Raw genomic sequence first — 19675 nt, forward strand, 5'->3', positions numbered from 1 at the left:
TCTTAAAAAACATCTTTTTGGTTAAGAGACTACGCACATGTAGGACTACAGTCATTGGTGGTTTGGACTCAACAGCTCCCCAAATGAACTGTAAGATGGTAACGTTTCTGCAGGCCTTTGAAAAATGCTTGAAAGCAAGCCAGCTAATGATAATTTAACATTGTTTAAAGATTTATTAAGACAGAGGTCTAACTCTGAAGGAAATATATATATTTTTTTTTAGGAGAGATATCATCTGGAATTTACCTTGTTGAAATTATTCTCTATTTGATTTCTCTTTTTATGTTATCTTACTTTTAATATCGGCTGACTGTTGTTAAGGAAATTTGTTATGGTTTTAATTAACTAAACAATAAAAACTAAATTCAAATTCAAATTCACACTACCCTGTAAATATCTCAGATTGCAATAAACTCCACTCCGAGGGACACTTCTGCCAGGGTTGATACCCTCGCCAGTGAATTATATAAGCTGCTCAGGAAATAATAAAAACCTTTCTTTGCAATATACATTGAATTTTTAGAGACCTCTCACTAGCGTCTTGGAAGCTCGCACACATTATGATTTTTCTAAAATAAGACAACCCCTATATAACTTCTCAACTCATATTGACTGATAGTTAATCCCAGAATTGTTGGTCTACCGGGAAAGGGGGGAGTCGGGGTTCACAGACCTACTGAATAACTTGAACCTAGAAGGACACATAACTGAACTCACAAACGTCAAATCGCATGCATTAGACCAGCAATGGACCACCAACCTTTTGGTCCATAACTTAACTGTCAAGACATGTGTTTGGTCAGACCATCACTTAATACATTTCACATTAAGTTGTCTATCTCTAGTTAAACCCTTGACTGGCCCGAAAATATTGATCAGAAATTGGAAGCGCATCTGCTTACCAAAGTTCCTTAACACCCTGAAATCCACACTTCCACCTAGAACAAATAATGTTGACGAGTTGAAGGCAGCTATCACCAACTGACAATTAGGAGAAAATGATGTTTATGCCCTTCTACAAAGGAAAGAGAGAGGAATGAGTCAGCACGAGGCCTCTATATGGATTACCGTTGAGTTAAAACTTAAAACCCGCCAGGCGGAACAGAAATGGTGGAGAAGCTATTCTCCTGCAGAAAGGAAAATGTATAAAATAGCTCTAAATGATTACAAAGCTGCCATCTTGGAGGCAAAAAAAGCTTTCTAAATGAACAGTGTTCTTAGTTCTGAAAATAAATCCAAAGACATCTTTAAGATAGTTAAAGAACTTTCCAATCCCGACCGTGTCACACTGGCATCACTCCTTCCCAGGCCTTATGTGATGATCTGAAAGCTTTCTTCTTGGACAAAATTAAGGCTACATAGAACTCCATCTCTCCTAGTTCACAGGATTGAAAATCACATCAGCAATTTCAATTTACAAACTCGGCAACACTGTCTAGCTTTCAGAACATTACCTTAGATCGACGTGCAGAATTAAGAAGCAAGGTACAATCTGGCTCCCCCAAAGACCCCTGTCCTTCTAAGATACAAAACGACATTCTTGCACAATTCCCAGATACCTTTCTCTCCCTGCTCCCACGTGCTTCCAAAGAGGCAGTGCTAGTCCCGCTTCAAAAGAAAGCCAGAGTAGATCCTAATCAACTGAGTAATTATAGAATCATATCGCTCCTTCCATATTCTGCAAAAGTACTTGAAGCACACAGAGCAAAGCTCCTTGGTACCTTCATCGAAGAGTCTAAATTCTTGGATTCTCACCAGGCAGGTTTCAGACCGTTACACTCGACTGAATCAGTTATCTTAAGCGTAGTGGATGACCTGAAGAAGGGAACAGACAAGGAGTGCACACAGGGATTGTTCCTGCTCATCCTGTTGGCTGCGTTCGATACCGTGGATCACACCATATTAGCGGATATATTGGCAGCGGCACACTGAGTGGCATGGGTCTGGATTGGATGATTTTATTCCTGGGGGACCGGGCCCAGTCTGTTAGGCTGGCACCCTTTAATTCAGCCAGGGTCAATACCACCTGCGGCGTACCTCAAGGCTTGTCCCTCTCCACCCACCTATTCAACCTTCATATCTACCAACTCATCCACTCCCTCCAATGCAGGAGGGTAAAGGTATATAATTATGCAGATGATATGCAGCTGATATTCCCGCTAGACAAGATGGAGTACTCTAAGGCCTTCTTCCGAAACACCATGCTTTTTTATTAAAGACTGGATGAGTCAGAACCATCTCAAACTAAACTCTTACAAAACAGAGATAGTCATTTCAAATAACAGACTCCACCATTGGACGTCAGGACATCGGCCGGCTGCATTAGGTACTCCACCTATCCCTAAGAATTCTGTCAAGAGTCTGGGCATCAAAATTGACACCAACTTATCTATGCACGAACAGATCGGCCTGGTCACGTCCTCATGCATTTCTAAGGACTTTCAAGAAAATCAGGAGATTTTTTTACTAGTGGCAAGTGTGGTGACCATACTGACCTTGATTATGTCCAGGCTAGATCATGCCTATGTTATCTATTTGGGTCCCCTGGCCAATCAAACCCACAGACTGCAGCTGATTCAGAACCAAGCGGCCAGATTAATCTTCCATGAGTCATAAAGGGGTGGGCCCATATAACTCAAGGACCTGGGTCCATGTAACAGTACAAATAACAAGTGGTCCGAGTTACCATATAACTAATGTAAATCCGTATTATACCACATAGAGATTCACCATATAAACATTTGTCATGGATTTACACACATTTATCAAAAGAAGTCATAAGAGTTGCATTTATTTGTGCAATATTGGTATTCGCGAAAAATTGATATTTGCGTACATAAATCAACCTATTGTGTCCAATGTTTCAAAAAACTTAAATGCAATTGTCAAATCATTACATTCAGAGTGCTCTCTGTGAGGAGGGGAGGGGGAGTGTGGAGGTAGTGAAGGACCGGGTAAGGGTGGTGTGACTTTTTTTAGACATCACGTTAAAATCAGAACACGCCGTTACAAGAAATGTATAAAGGTTCCAGATTAGCATCACACATAGGTCAAATTAATAGTTTTCTTTGTGTCCTATGGTGTGTTCAGATGGCGTAGTCTACGTTTCGACCCCCGATGTACGCTAGAAGGGTAATTATTGCCTCATGTTGGGGTCTTCATCAGGAAAGTGGTGTGGAGAGCATCAATAGACGGTCGACATCTGTACCTTTCTTGGCGTGGGCCTGGGCGGGCTCCTATTAATTTTGGACTACGTTCCTTACTGACGTTGGAGCATCGTGTCAGGCATAAGTCCTGGTATTTTCAAAAAGGATCGGCGCATTAAACGTGGATGGGGCCGGGAGTGCTCCTCGCTTGCTCAGGGTTCGGAGTGCAGCCGCTGAATGCTGGTTCGGGAAAAGGGCCCTTTGGAGCACTCCCGGCCCCATCCACGTTTAATGCGCCGATCCTTTTTGAAAATACCAGGACTTATGCCTGACACGATGCTCCAACGTCAGTAAGGAACGTAGTCCAAAATTAATAGGAGCCCGCCCAGGCCCACGCCAAGACGGTACAGATGTCGACCGTCTATTGATGCTCTCCACACCACTTTCCTGATGAAGACCCCAACATAAGGCAATAATTACCCTTCTAGCGTACATCGGGGGTCGATACGTAGACTACGCCATCTGAACACACCATAGGACACAAAGAAAACTATTAATTTGACCTATGTGTGATGCTAATATGGAACCTTTATACATTTCTTGTAAAGGCGTGTTCTGATTTTAACGTGATGTCTAAAAAAAGTCACACCACCCTTACCCGGTCCTTCACTACCTCCACACTCCCCCTCCTCACAGAGAGCACTCTGAATGTAATGATTTGACAATTGCGTTTAAGTTTTTTGAAATATTGGACACAATAGGTTGATTTATGTGCGCAAATATCAATTTTGCGCGAATACCAATATTGCACAAATAAATGCAACTCTTATGACTTCTTTTGATAAATGTGTGTAAATACATGACAAATGTTTATATGGTGAATCTCTATGTGGTATAATACGGATTTACATTAGTTATATGGTAACTCGGACCACTTGTTATTTGTACAGATTAATCTTCCAGCAACCAAGACACTGCCATACTAAGCCACTGATGAAGCAGCTTCACTGGCTTCACGTGACTCAGCGGTCTATGTTTAAGACAGGCTGCATGATCTCCAACGCTCTCCATGAGAGGGGCCCTAAATGTATTTCCACAAAGATTTTACCGTACCTTCCCAAATGGAATCTCAGATCAGTTTCAATGAATATGCTGACAACCCCTAGATTTAAGCGCAAGAGAATGGGTGGTTCACGTTTCTCTATACTCGGCCCAAAACTCTGGAATTCCGTACCAAATGATATTAGACTAACTTCACACTACATAGGTTTCAGGAAAAAACTGAAAACTTGGCTGTTCAACCAAGCCTACTGTTAGAGTATATTCGGGACGGCTTCCAACTTCCAGTAGGGCCAAGAGACCTTTGGTGAACATGCGCTTAATAAACCCCCCAAACATAAACATATAGTATTGCTGTATGCAGTCTGCAAGATATTTTCATGAATATCACTAAAACATTGAATACATTAACTAGCCACATCATGCCCCTTGCAAACATGATTTCACACCAGGAAGAGATACTGGTGGACAAACTAATGCAGTAGTCTTATTGGCCACTAACACTCCCCTTTAATTCAGGTGCATTATTATAGCATTTATAGCATTAGGTGCTGAAAGTTCATTTGACTGTGTGGGATGGCCATTTCTTTGGGCAGTATTGAGAAAATATGGATACCCCTTGACCTTTATCATATGGCTTAAGAAATATATCAAGATCCAAAGGCCCCTGGAAAAACCAAAAATTGAAATACAATAAAAAAAGATCCACAGGCATTATTTGTTCCTGTTGGGTCAACCTCCTTACCTTACATTTTATATTGGGTGAGGATCAAGACAGGGTTGTCCTCTGAACCCTGCACTAGAGGCACAGTACATAACGGCCTCTGGTAAAACTGCTTCAATCATGTTCCAATCACGTATGGCCTACGTTTTAGCATGCACAGATGATGTGATAAAAATTACCTGGGACCCCAGCAGTAAACATTCCAGTATATTTTCACTAGCTGCATCAATCAGGGAGGTATCGTGTTAAAAACTTAACGGGGTCGGGGAAATTCAAATACTTCCTATAGGAACTCCCACACAACAAATTATATCTCTTGCATACACCAACTCTGCAGTCCCGCAAATGAAATACTCTCTAAATACAACCTATCATACCATACGACTAGCAAAGCGACAACCTATCATAGTATCAGACTAGATAAACTGCAACCTATCATAGCATCAGACAAACTTATCTACAGCTTATGATAGCATCAGACTAGCTAAAATGCAAGCTATCATAGCATCAGACTAGCTACACTACAACCTATGACAGCATCAGACTAGCTAAAATGCAACCTATCTTAGCATCAGACTAGCTACACTACAACCTAGAAACAGCATAAGACTAGCTAAAATGCAACCTATTGTAACATCAGACTAGCTATACTACAACCTATGATAGCATCAGACTAGCTAAACTGCAACCTAAAACAGCATCAGACTAGCTAACTATACGCAACTTGTAAATGAAACTAATTGCCTACTTGATAAATTGGAAAATCTCCCTACATCATTAGTAGGAAGAATCATCCTCATCAAAATGATTTTACTGCACAAGATATTATATATATTTCATACACTACCAATTTAGCTCCCCAAACATTTTTTTCAAAGATGAAAGTTCACATTTTGTCTTTTATCTGGGGAAACAAAAGGCGAAGAAAGGTACACCGAGATTACGGCGGGGTGGATGGGTGCTTCCCAATATTTTATTTTATTACTGGGAGGCATTAGCAAATTAAAAACGGATGTGTCAAATACATTCTCACATAATAATGTATAACACCCATTGTCTTTTTTTTTTGCTGCGCTTTACAAATCCTAAAAGACACCCCAAACATGTTCAGTTTAAAGTAATCCAGGTCTATAGATCGACAATGTGGGCATTGCCAAATCCCTACACTACATGGGCTACAACTGATATGCTTTCACAAGCTTTGAGAGTATTGGCCACATCTCCAAGGGAAACCTCCAACTTTCAATTTTTAGATCCAATTTTAGACATATGAGGATATATTCACAAGGAAATGGCGCAGCGCGACCCGGTAAACAATTTAGGTACGCCATGCTGCGTCATTTCAAACATGCAGAAATATTTCATGACTCCTATGTACGGAGCTGGTGTGCATTAGGGATAGAGCAACTTAGTTGTTTCTTTTCTATTCAGGGAATTAAATCATTTGATGAATTAAAAAAAGACTACAACATCCCCAACAGGGATTTTTTTAAATATCTTCAGGTGAGAGACTTCCTATTAAAAAAGGGGGGTGGTCGTATTAAATTTCAAATATGCCAAATCATAGACAATATACGCAGCAACACGCCCCCAAGAATTGGTGAGATCTATGAAAGTTTTAACACCTTACTCCGAGATGATATGGACAAACATGGGGCGGCATGGCAAACTGAATTAGAAGTTTCACCCAGCATTCCCCTTATTGCATATGATTTGTCACTTACTTATTTAATGTCCATAAAACTACAGGCGCAGTTTTATAAAACATATTTTTCATTATATTATACACCGTATAAAATTGCTAAATGGGGGACTGGTAAGGGCACTACTTGCCCACGATGTGCGCTCCCCGCTGCAGACAGTGTTCATATGTTCGCCACATGTAATATCCTAACAAATATTATAAATGAAATATCTGGGTTTCTTTCGGACATTACCCATGCTAGGGTTAACATAACAACTGAAGAGATTATGGTGGGCATTTCTAATAAAGAACGTCCTAGACAGGTTCAAGGGCTGATTTTCGTGGCAATGGCTATCTTTCGACTATGTGTCGCATCAGCCTGGCTCGATCCCACTCCACCATCCTTTCCTCAATGGAAGGCTAGATTACTCGCGACATGTAGTCTCGAGGTCGCCATTTATAAACAAAAGGGGCGTAATATTCGGAAGAGAGGCATGAAAATTTGGGCACCTCTGCTAGATTGGATTCAGGCGCACTCTATACAGGAATTGAAAAAGCCTTTTTAAATGCTAAATTCTTTAACCACCAAATAACGCAATCGAACCTTTTTGATAATACTAAATTGTGTCTCATTAAATCATGATAGAAGGAAATGTATGATTAAGAGTGTATTGAGTTTTGATGCTAATATTTTTTCTTTCTATTCTCCTTTATTCCCTCCTTAAGGAAATCGTATTCGTGTACTGTAATACCTATGTATGTAACAATAGAAGTACCTGTCCTCATGGGGGGTGGGGGGGGGGAGGAATCAGGGGCAATAAATAATATGTTGTAAAAACTTGAATAAAAATTGGAAAACAAAAAAAAATCAAACATGCAGGAATAGACCATATTTACAAAAATAGAGCGCACCCCTGTGCTTTGCCTTTGCACTTGCGCTAAAAAAAGCTGCCTAGCGTCATCACAGACACCCATGCGCCATGGTGCAAGGGTGCCAGTGCTGCAGGGATGATTGTTTAGGTGCAAGAAGAGACTCCTTCCTGAACACTAACACTCTTTAAAAGGAGATTTGCTCCTTCTATCTGTGCTGCAGAATGCAGCAAACATAGAAAGAGCAAAACAAGGAGAAATAAAAGTATTACTCTTTGTTGCGCCAATCTAACGCCTGCTATTCAGTGGTGTTCGTTTTTTTGGCACTGTCTCAGATTTACAAATCCTTCTAAGTCTGGGGCAACGTCTAAAGGAAATGGGTGTTGTGGTGGAACGCCCACAGCAACACCCATTGCACGTCCCTTTCATGCAGATACCTGTGTGAAAGGGTACAATATTGACAAAGCGGCGTTAAGCCATACAAAGTGGAGCAAGGCATTGCACCACCGGAGCGTTCTAAAATATGATGCTCCAGTAATGTAATGCCCTTGTAAAGTAAAGTCCACATTTGTAAAGCGCACAATCACCCGTAAGGGTCTCTAGGCGCTGGGGGCCGTCGGGAAGGTTAAGCGAGCTATTGCCCAGAGTCACATGGTGCTGGGCTAATCTGCCGCCGGAGCCGGGGTTCGAACCGTGATCCCCAGATTCCAGCGTCAGTCGCCCTGGCCGCGGCGCCACACCTCTCCCCTTGTAAATGTGCCTTAATGGTATCTTTAAAAGCTTTACTGGAAATGTACCATTCCTCAGAATCAGTTTTTCAAATATATGCAATTTTGAGCAACGCTTGAAGATACAAATTATACATTGCACCTTAGATATTACCTTTAGGTTTAATGTTCACCAATTGATTGTCGAAGGCTATATGGAATACTTCAAGTCAAATGTCGTGTGTTTGCAAAGGTCTCCTTCCACTGGACGGGCTTGGCTAGCCAGGACATACAATACATTGCTGATGAAAACGATGCTGCGAACCGCAAGCTTTTATTTAACGTGGGGTCATTTTGATACAATAGCATTTATGGCACTCCAGTCGTATGAATTAGTCAATCTTTAGCTAAGTATTTCAGATTGAATCTGCATTGTAAATTTTCTGTCTGTCCATTGAGTACTACTGTAGGAAGCTGGCTTTCTATATAATGCGGTAAAAAGAAGTACACTGTGCATAGTGACCGAGATTGGTTTACAGAAGCAAAAGTAGATAATACTAACGTAGTGCTAAGCATTTGTTTTACTCACAGAGGCAATAAATGATACACACACTCAAGAATAGATCTGAGACCAATTTGCACAAATGAAATAACATTGATTTTTATATAATTTTGCAGAGCAAGAACTTCATTGTACAGTAAGTACTTTTCAAGATATGGATTTTCAAAGTTTGCAAAATAAATAACCTTTGTGCACAAAACGCACAATTCAAGTCATGGGGCGAAAATAAAAAAATGCATTAAAATCATACAGTTGGATTTTCAGGTTTATCTTCTGGATTAAGGAAGTAGCAAGGCCAGGTCCAATGTTCCACCAGCGGATTCTCTGTAGCGTCCCGTATTCGGCCAAGAGCAGGGTGCTGAGGTCGTTGGTAGCTGCTACGCTACAAAGAAGGGGGCCACCTGAAAATACACTGCACAAGAGGACTTGAAGGTAAGTCCGAGGAGTCCCACCCAAAGGAGCAGGCCACATGTGCCTCAGAACCATGGAAATACAGCGGGTTCGTCAGTACACAGGTCGGCCAGGTTGGGGGCAGAGCAGACAGGTTAGCAGGGTGGCGTTTGTCAAGATGTCTTCGCTGTCAGGAGCAGGCAGGTTGTAGAGGGGGTTGTGGGAGAACTGTGCCACTCACAAAGTATGTCTCAGGGGTCCTGATGTCACTCAATGGGTACTTGCTTCCTGGGCAGTTGAATTTCTGAATGGACTCATCGTCTCGGTGTGGGTTGCAGAGGGTCCGGGACCCCAGGTATTGATGCAGCACGGCTTCGATAGGGCCTGGTGTCTGCAGACTTGATGGGGAGACAGCTCTGACTTTCTGAAGCTGATATACCTTGTTTTGCTGGGATGTTGTGTTGGAGTTGCTAGGGAGCAGCAAATAGTGAACTGGACTCTGCCTTTGGTCTGCAGGTGAGTAGTTCCTCTACCCCAAGGGAGTTCTCTGGGTTTTAGCAAAGGGATGGGATGCTCCTGGCTTCTTAGAGTGCTCAAAGTAGTGGGACAAGAGAGCACACCACGATTGTTGAGTCCTGGAAGCAGCAGGCAGGGTTTTGTGCCACAATTCTGCAGCAGGTCTTCTGTTCTAGGGTCAGCAGCTCTTCATTGTCCCTTTCTTCTTTGTATCTGCTGAATCTGAAGTTCAGGGTCCAGGGATACCACCTAAATAAGAAATGTAGGAGTATTAAAGGGGGTTACAGGTAGTAGTCAATGGGCTATCAATCTTTATGGTTTCTATACCGTCTAAGTGACCACTTCCTGTGGGAAGGGGCACTAACTAAGCCCTGATAGGTTAATTACTGCCATCTTAAGATGTCACAACATAAGTTGTGCCCACAACACCTGCCCCACCTTAGGTGTGCTGCTGGCTGAATGTGGGAACAACTGCTATTCTAACGCATTTTTACACCTGCCCTCCCACCAAATATGTAGCAGGACATGGGGGTTGGCATCCTGCACTTGCTGGAGCTGCCTGGGTTGCATTTCAAAGGCAGCATCGCTTTTGAAGCTTCCCCCCCTAGACCACCCAGAGCACGCTTTGTTCCTGGCCTCCGAGAGAGCTGGCTGTCACCGCATGGGGTCAGAAACATATCTTGTGGTGACCACACCAGTGCCTGGGAGGTTTTCGGGGGACCCTCTAAGGTGTCTCCTGTGTGCATTTATTTATAAACCCATCACTGGCATCAGTGAGGATTTATTACAAGCAGGTGTTTGGTAACAAACATCTTAGGATACAGTGTAGTTATCATGGAGCTAGGCAACATGTGATGAGAGTATCCAGCCCATGTACCCTTTGGCTTCCCTGTGCACTTACAATATCCAGGAATGGACTTAGATATTATAAGGTCATATCTGCTCATGCAGACATGTCCACATATGGGATATAGTGCACCCTGACTTAGAGCTGTAAGGCCTGCAGTAGGGGTGACTCACCTAAACCTCATGCAGTGGGTTGTGGAAGTTGTGCCAATCATTGTGCAATTTTAGGAAAGAGATCTGGCACTGGCAACCTGGTTAGCAGGGACCCAGTGCACTTTCAATTCGGAATCACATCATGCCCCATGCAAAAAGTCGGGGCTAACCGTGTCAAAAGAGACAATTTCCTAGAATTGCCCAATAACAAAATAGAACAAAAAGCATAAAATGTTATTCGTTGTTGAAAAAATGGCCAGTTATCAATTTCGAGCACTCATCATTCAGCAGCACATGTTTAGGTGTGCCTGCAGACAGCTTTAGTGTTGCATACCTCATGTCATAAAGTCTTCAAAAAGTACAATAGGATGTGTACTAATAAAGTAGGCTAGGCTCCCTTTAGGCAATGGCTCTAATGTGTTTTTTAAAATAATTTGCCATTGCTTAGATGAGCTGTGTGAGAAAATACGTATTTTTGTGTGATCACCCCCATTCTTTGTTTACTGATATTGTTGGGTTTTTAACTCTGTACACTGGTTTACTGTTGTTCAGTTACCAGTTTATATGTAGTTTAATTCTGGAAAATATGCCAATTTCATGGAAAATTGTCCCCTATGGACTGCAGGACATACTGCGCCATCCACTAAGCTGACAAGAAAACATGGCTTCAGGCCTACATGTGTAGTCTGGCTGACGAAGCTTTTAAACCTGCAGATGAATGGCAGCATACTCACTTTTGGCAGGAAAGAGCTCTACTTTCAAATATGAATTATGTTACCCCCAGACAGTAGCATAGCACAGAAGTCAACTAAACTAAATTTTAGAATAAACTACTATTTGCGCTAACTCTGGTTTTGGAAAAGCAATGGCAATGATTCAACCCTTGTTTCACTATTCATAAAAAATCCAATTCACTCGTGAAGTCGGACGCTTGATAAATATTTAAGAAAAGTAACTTTTAAAAGGTTAAGCAGTGTTGCCTGAGCCTTGAATTAGCTAATTAGCAATAGCCTGCCAGTATCTAGCCCTAGCCAGTGTTTTCCCTGAATGAGGTGTGAAATCTGCTCCCAGGGCAGAAACAATGGCTTATGCCTTTTTTGCAGGAAGGCCTACTGTGAGGTATGCAACTCCTTAACTCAGGAAGGGCAGCTTCTGAGGGTTCTATAACTTCATTAACTTGAAAGGTGCCAGTGTGAGGCCTGCCCATTCGCTGTTAAGAATATAGAAAGTCCAGAGAAATAGAAGCCTTGAGCTGAAGAATTAGTTCCAGAACCAGTATAGTGGGTTGAGGAGCATGAATTTTCTAATGCCACTAAATAGACCCCTGGTTGGGCACCAGCAACCTACTAAGGCAGATGGGGGTTACGACATTGGATTTTATTCAGAATAGTGCACTGTGGGATAGTTTGCAGTAAGGCAGGATGTGCTGTAAAAGTCAGAAGGATTGCCTGTGGGAACTCTTTTTTGCATTGTTTGGGCAGTCTCTAGGAGTCACGCCCCCGCACCTTCTGGCTAGTGAATCTGTGAGTCCTATAATTGGCAAGGGGTGCGGTTCTAGACTAGGCCCCTCCCCGATCCCTATAGCGGAAGAGGTATGGATTTCCTATATTCGGGACCTCTATGCAGGGAACGGGATTTTAAGTGATGATATTGCCATTGGTGCTAATCCAGGTAATGATACCGCCATTAGTGTTACTCCCGTGGGTCCTACTAATTACCCCGCTGAGAAAGAAATTGAGATAGCTATAAAAAGCATGCGGGTCTCCGGGGCAATGGGACCCGATGAACTCCCCATGACGGTCCTGAAGTCGGATCCTGCAAGGTGGAGTAAAATCCTGTATCCCCTGTTTAAAGCATGTTTTTTGACGAAAAAGGTTCCTACCTCTTGGAGGGGAAGTATTTTGGTCCCTATCTTTAAGAAGGGAATTAGGGACAGCCCCAGTAATTATCGTTTGATTGCTCTCCTCGACTCCATCGGAAAGGTGTTTGCGAAATGTCTTCTAAAATCCCTCTCCGGTTGGGTAGAGGAGAATAATATTTTGCCATTAGAACAAACTGGCCTCCGTAGGGACCACGGTACGCTAGACAACCTTACTGCTCTTCATGTGGTTACAGATAAGTTTGTTCAGGTGAGAGGAGGGGTGGTGTATGCGGCCTTTATTGATTTCTCCACAGCGTTCGACAAAGTGGACCGTGGAACGCTGTGGAGAAAATTGGCAGTGCTTGGTCTTCCTTCCTATCTGTTGGAGCTGTGGCGGGCTCTACATACAGAGACCTGGTGTAGGGTCCTGTTGGGGGGCAAAAGGGGGTTATCGGATATAATTCCTTCTTTGAATGGCCTTAAACAAGGCTGTTTGTTGGCCCCCCTCCTGTTTTCCCTGTACACGGTTGACCTACCCGCCGCCTTGTCTTCCAGAGAGGGCATCGCCCCGGTGGTTGGGGGGACCCCTATATCTTGCCTGATGTATGCCGATGATGTCCTTATCCTTGATCTAACCCCCAAAGGACTCGCAAATCGGCTTCATGCTCTCCATACTTTCGCTGTAGCTCATCACATGAAGATTAATATTTCTAAAAGTAAAGTTATGTGTATAGCTGGTACGAAGAGGTGCCGCTCTGTTGATTTTGGTTGGTTTATCGGGGGCCAAAAACTAGAGGTTGTGAAGTCCTATACTTTTTTGGGGAAAATTATTACGGCTAACCTGAGTGAGAAGCTCCACATAGAGCATTGTACACGCAAAGCTATTGCCCATGGCAAAGGTTTAAATTCCCTATACCATGCAACGGGGAAACGGCACTTTCCGATTTTATTGGAAGTGTACAGATCTAAAATCCCCGCTACAATCTTGTATGGTATTGAACTTATAGATGTGAAAAATTGGGACTTTTGCCATAAGATTGAGGGGAAACTCCTAAGATCTCTTTCCTCCCTAAATACTGCGTGCTCTCTGGCCGCCTGTAGGCTCGACTTTGGTATTAGGAGTAGTTGGGTACAGGGATTATCGGCCCTTGTAAGATGGGTGGCCTGTCTGGCAAGAGCAGAGGTAGGGACAATGAGAGCTCTCCTCAAAAGTGAATTATTGGGTAATTTTAATGAGTTTTCTCAACTTGTTCGTAACTTTAGAAAAGCTGTAACCCTTCTAAAATTAGATGAAACTGCCTTGTTTTTGTACTCTTCTTTACAGTTAAAACTTGTTTTAAAAGCAGCTTCATGGGACTTATGTTTCCAGTCGGATAAAAAAGTAATTTGTGGAAAAAGGAAGGTAGATCCTCTCCTTGATTCCTATCTGATGAAACTTCCACAACCCTATGTAACATGGACCCTACCGCATGGTATCCGTAGATTTTGGTTTCTGCTTCGCTATGATCTTTTACCTTTAAACCGACTGTTATCTAAATGGTACGGCTCCTCTCCCTTGTGTAATTTTTGTAAAGTAAATATCCAGGACTGTATGCATGTGCTGTTGATTTGCCCCGCGCTCCGTAAATTGCGCTTTAGATGGTTAAAAGTTATCTGTTTGCATCTAGGCATTGTCACTTTGAACGATTTTTTGTCTGCACTTTATTGCCCTCCTAACGAAATGTTCTGCTTCCATATTTTTAACTTTTTTAAAGGGTTCTTAGCTATTTATTAATATGTCTCTGGAGATGTTTCTTGACTGTCCGATTTTTGTAGTTTTATATGTCAGTCTTGTGTAACTTAGGATGTTTAAAGGATATATTCTTTTCTTGCTCTTTTTGTAATGTAATTGTTGTGTGCCTAATTCTGTATATTTTTATGTGGCCCTCTTCCGAGAGCCAAAAAGATAATAAATAAAATTGAATTGTGAGTCCTATAACATTCTACAAAAGTAGAATCTCCCCTTGTGTGGAGAACTAAGGGACTGTACCTGCTTACACTTGTACTGAGGATTAAGAAGTAACATTCAACGGTCAATTGGCTGACCTCTTCTGTCACTACATTGACACAATTAGCTGCAAGATACTTTTTCCCTGCAGTGTCTAGCTCACCATTACTAGGCCTGGATTGGAACCTGATGGTGCTAGACCGAGTTGTGGCCCCTAAGTCCTGTGGGCCCAGGAAGCATTAGAACAGACCAAGAGGAACTGCTCAAGAAAGTCTGAAACGTTGGGAGCATCAGCAGACCTCACAGCAAAGGTGGCAGATTTCAAGAGGACTTAATCCAACACAGCCTCAGGATCACCCACCTAGAGGGTTTCGAACTCTATAAAAAATCCCAAAGTAGAAATTTTGACTAGGCGATGGTGTGAAATGTATCTGACAATCAAGATCACAACCAATGGCTTTAACAGGGCCTCGTCCATCCAATAGCTATGTTCAAGAGGACTTAGCCATTTGCAACCTGCAGCCTTGCCCCACTGGAGGATTTTGACTTCCATTTCAGAGAGTCAGAGAGTGAAATGTTTGGCGGGGGCAATCCCCTTGAGATGTCTGACATCTGCTTTATTGTGATTGGCCTGAAATTGTGCCCATGTTCCGGACAACCATGAAAAGTGACTTCTGATTGGAGCTTTACTTTTTCTTGGCACTTTTTTGCCTTAAAACCATAGAAATTAGTATCTCTGTCTCCACTTATTGGATTTTATTTAATTTGTATGTCATTTTTCCAATTAAAATGTTCACTATATTTTGAAATTGTTTGTGGGATTTTTATTGTGTTGTTCTTTGAGTTTTTATTTTTTCAGTATTGTTAAATACTTTTACTTACATTACACTTGTCTCTTCTACGTCATAGCTACACGGGGTTGAAACCAGGTTTATTTATTGAACTATGTGTTGGTCCAAACAGTAGTTTAGAAATATTACTTAAGAAGGACTCACAACATCCTGAGCAAATAACCCAATATCTTACAAGTTGTCTGAAATGCCTTGCCATTTTGACATTGGTTACAGTGGTCTATTTGTGCTCCTATTAGCTTTTGTTGATGAGGCATTATTTAGTCCTTTTGTTTGAGTACAGTAGCGGAATGAGACCCTGTGTGTGTTCCTTGATGCATTTACTTTACTGACATGATTACATTTAATTTACTGCTTTATGTTTTTTTGGTTATGAAGTGAAGTATGTTTGGTATTTATTTAGCCTGTCATAAAGATACATTGGAACTGTCATAAAGATACATTGGACAGTGAAGTAAACTGTGTGTTTACTTTGCTGTCATGATAAAATGTAGTTGGATTGTAAGTTTTTTTCTTGCAGATTAAACACACATACATAAGCTTTCTTAAAAATGAAGTAACAAACTAGCCAGTTTCAAAAGTATCTTATAAACAATATTTTGTTTTGTTGGGGAACCAGCAGAGATAGCACCAACAGAAATGCTTTGAAAACCACACTCGACCGCCATTACTTACAGCTAGGGGACACACAGAAGAAGGAATTGATGACACACATCGAACTCAGCTCCAATAACAGCAAGGAACTCTTCAGCATCGTCAAAGAGGTCTCCAACGCTGCAGCAGCAACAACATCACCCCATCACATTACCTTTGTAACAGCCTCTCAAACTTCTTCCATACCAAAATTGCCAAAATATACAGGAATTTAATTTCCCAAACAGACACACTGACTTCTTCAACAACCAGCACAACAACCTCACACTCACAAAGGAACTCCGACTCATCACCTGGACCTACCACATCACTGAGGAAACCATCACCATCATGAGATCGATACACTCGGGAGCCCCCACCGACCCCTGCCAGCACCACCGATCAGCCAAGAACTTACCACTCTAATCAGTGCCTCCCTGACCATGGCCACCTTCCCTGAAAACTGAAAGCTTGCAGAGGTCACCGTCCTACTGAAAAACCATCAGCAGACCCTGAGAAACTCAAACTCTACATACCCATCTCCCTATCACCCTTCCCAGCCAAAGTAATTGAAAAGGACATCAACAACCTGCTGAAAACCTACCTGGAACAAAACCACCCCCTGGGCAACTCCCAATCCGACTTTTGCAGCAACCGCTGCACCAAAACAACCCTGATCCCAGCTATCAATGACACTTGGGCCTGCCTCAATCAGGGGAGACATTCTACACCATCTCCCACCACACGCTTATTGCCAGACTGCATCACATCGGAGTCCAAGGAACCACCCCCAGATGGAAGAGCTCCTTCCTCATCAGCAGAACACTAGTTTGCCTTCAATCCTTCTCCTCGTCACCAACGGAGATCACATACACCTACATGACACTGCTTGCCCATGTCGTCAGATCCCATGGACTCAACATCATCTCCTAAGTGGATGACACCCAACTCATCCTCTCCCTCTCCAAAGACCATACCACAACCTGGACAAATCTTCACCACTGCATGACCAGTGTTGCAAACTTGTTGATGGTCAACTGCCGCAAACTCAACACGGACAAGACTGAAGTACTGATCTTCAGCAACAAGAACTCCCCCCACCTGGGACACCTCCTGGTGGCTGATGGAACTCAGCCCCACACCAACCCCTTACAGATGACAGCAGTAACCTAGGCATTATACTTGATGGGGAACTCTCCATGACATATCAGGTCAATGCTGTATCATCCCCATGCTTTTTCACCATGCGTATACTTTGCAAGATCTTCAAGTGAATTCCCCAAACTCCAGACGCACCATCACCCAGGCCCCTATCAATAGCCACCTGGACTATGGAAATGCCCCTATACAGGAATCCAAATTCACCTCCTCCAAAGATTCCAAAATATCCGGAACACGCCAGCCAGATTTGTCCTCAATCTGCCTCAACAATCTGCACATAACCCCATACTTCAAATAGCTCCACTGGCTCCCACATCAGGAGAGGTGCCATTTCAAGCTGCTTATCCACGCAATTAAGGCCCTGCACATCTCTGGACCAGCCTACTTGAACCACTGCCTAAGCTCCACAAACCTACCAGAAACCTCCTCTACACCTCCCTTGCGTTCACTTGCACCCCCAGCATCTGCCGAGCAGAGCCCGTATGCTCCTTCTCTTACCTCGCAGCCAGGGCATGGAACCATCTTCCCGACACCTCTGGACCTCTGCCACTCTACCCGGTTTCTGCAAGATGCTCCAGACCTAACTCTTTGATTGATCCGTTGGATCCCTGCAAGCGCCTAGATGCCCTCATGGGTGACAAGCAGCGTTCTACAATTCAACTGATTAATTTATTATGTATTTTGAGATCACCATTTGCAATGCAAATTTAATTTTCTGCCTCTTTTATATGGCCCTCTTCTTTGAGGGTATAGCTTAATGCTGTTCAGTAAAATAGCCTTTATCTAAGCTTCAATATTGTTGAATCCCAAAATGTTTTTACAGGAGTTTTAGTTTAGTATAGCTGGGTCAATACACATAAAATTGCCTGTTACTCAGCACTCTATCTAACAAAAAGTCTGACCTATTGCCCTTGCCCTTGTCTGTTTGACAGTGCAGTCACCATTAAATAACATTCAAGTCAGGGCGTTGCTTTATTCTATTTCCCTCGGTCCAATAATAAAACACATTCATCGAATTTGCTATCAGGAACTCATTGCAATAATAACATTTTCCCGGAAGAAGTACATGGAACACAGCTATGCACTCACTGACATTAGTGTTTTGCAAAAAGAGGGAGCCCCTATGCAGAATGAGGTGAAGAACAGGGCCGGCCAGGCTGTGGCAGGCATCCGGCGTTTACCCAGGAGGCTGGAAGTTTGGGGTCGGTTCTGGAGCGCTGGGGAGCAGATTTGTTACTGGGAGTCAGTTTTGCAGCTATAGCTTTGTTAAGCAGCAGTGCTTCACTCTTGCCCCCCCCCCACCACCAACCCCCAGGGACGGGGGGCAGTGTAACAAATTGCCAGGGCTGCTTTGGGTTGCCAGTATTGCCCTAGTGAAGAACCCCTGACATCCCCTTATCTCACAGCTATTCATAGACATTGGGCTGCATGGGAGACACATGAAGAGTGGGGGTGCTTGCTCTGCAAGACCCCTGTTCATTGATCATAATGATACTGGTTCTTGAATGCTTAAAGATGTTTGGGCAGCTAAATGAACCTGATGAGGCCTTCTCACCAGATGACAGAATAATGGCTCCTTAGCAGACCCTCTGGAATATGCAATGGAATTAAATAGTTGGTCTAGGAAGCACTGGCACAGAGAAAGGTGATGGAGAACATGGTGGCCCTGGCATGCAATCTATTAGTAGAGGCATGAAGAGTTACTATGAAGGTTCAATTGCCTTGAGGGCTGTGTGTGTGTCTGTCTGTGTGTCTGTCTATCTGTGTGTCTGACTGTGTGTCTGTCTGTGTGTGTGTCTGTCTGTGTGTCTGTCTGTGTGTCTGTCTATCGGTGTGTCTGGCTGTGTGTGTGTCTGTCTGTATGTCTGTGTGTCTTTTTGTCTGTTTTTGTGTCTGTCTATTTGGGTGTCTGTCTGTCTTTCTGTGTGTCTGTCTGTCTATGTGTCTGTCTGTGTGCGTGTCTGTCTGTGTGTGTCCGTGCCTGTCTGTGTGTCTGTGTATTCAAAAGCCTATGAAGGCTCAAGTGGTCAATTGCCTAGCTTTAAAGGCCTTCTGGATGATGCACACATATGGACGCATGTTTTGCCATCTTGAAATGTTTTAATCTTAAAGAAAAAGCATTCCAAAATAGCTGCTGATATGTACATATACGTGAGCATATGTTGAGATACATGCATGCAGATTGATCGTGACGCAGCAGTGGCCATGTTGACGTTTATAATGTCTCATTCCAACACAGCCAATAGCCATTTTAGAACGGTATATTAAATTCAGAGGCAGAGAGAAAGGAAGGGTGCAGCCCAGCAGCGTTTTTATGCTGCTAGTTCTGCATACAAAATAAATACACTTTCAAAAAATGATAATTGGAAGTGAAGGGTGGAGAATCGGGGGGTTTGAGAGAGCGAGGAGATGGGAGTAAAAGCATTGAAGGAGGCTGACAGAATTGGGTAAAAATTGGGGAGTGGTGCAGGAAACTTTAAGGAAACAGGCAGAACAGTACATAGAGAATGTACTCGGGGGTTGGG

This window comes from Lissotriton helveticus, chromosome 4_2 (genome assembly GCF_964261635.1).
Source record: "Lissotriton helveticus chromosome 4_2, aLisHel1.1, whole genome shotgun sequence".
Lineage (NCBI taxonomy): Eukaryota > Metazoa > Chordata > Amphibia > Caudata > Salamandridae > Lissotriton > Lissotriton helveticus.